The following is a 439-nucleotide window of genomic DNA, read 5'->3' as shown; positions in this document are numbered from 1 at the left end:
GGGGGGGTGGGTAAATTATTGAATAAATTGTATAAGAGCAATTTCTGCTGGCTTATTGCATTTGCACTCAAAAAAAGGTTTAAGGTTGGAAACTAAGGAGTTTGGCAAAATATGACTGTACTAAAGACTAAAGGCTAAAGACATGGTGACCTGGAGGGAGAATCTTCTTCCAGATCACCCTGGTTATTTATTTGATTAGGGTATTAGGGGAAAGGGGAAGGGGATGGCATGAGGCAATGTCGAACAGCGACTTTAACCTGTATTTGTCAGTCATTTTCTTCTTTTTTTGATATATGTTTTCATGCTTTCTGCCATGCATAAGGACGCAGTCCAAACTGCCTTTCTTTGTTGTTTCGTGCATTGATTTTAAAAGATACTCTGTTTCTATATGTTTTCTTCAGTTTTCTTGGGTTTTCCTGCTCAGCAGTCAAAGCACCTT

Source organism: Seriola lalandi, unplaced genomic scaffold (assembly GCF_002814215.2).
Source record: "Seriola lalandi dorsalis isolate HSWRI2012SDOR001 ecotype SW California unplaced genomic scaffold, Sedor1 jcf7180002054606, whole genome shotgun sequence".
Lineage (NCBI taxonomy): Eukaryota > Metazoa > Chordata > Actinopteri > Carangiformes > Carangidae > Seriola > Seriola lalandi.
The sequence above is the reverse complement of the archived record's forward strand: the minus strand, read 5'-3'. Positions refer to the sequence as shown.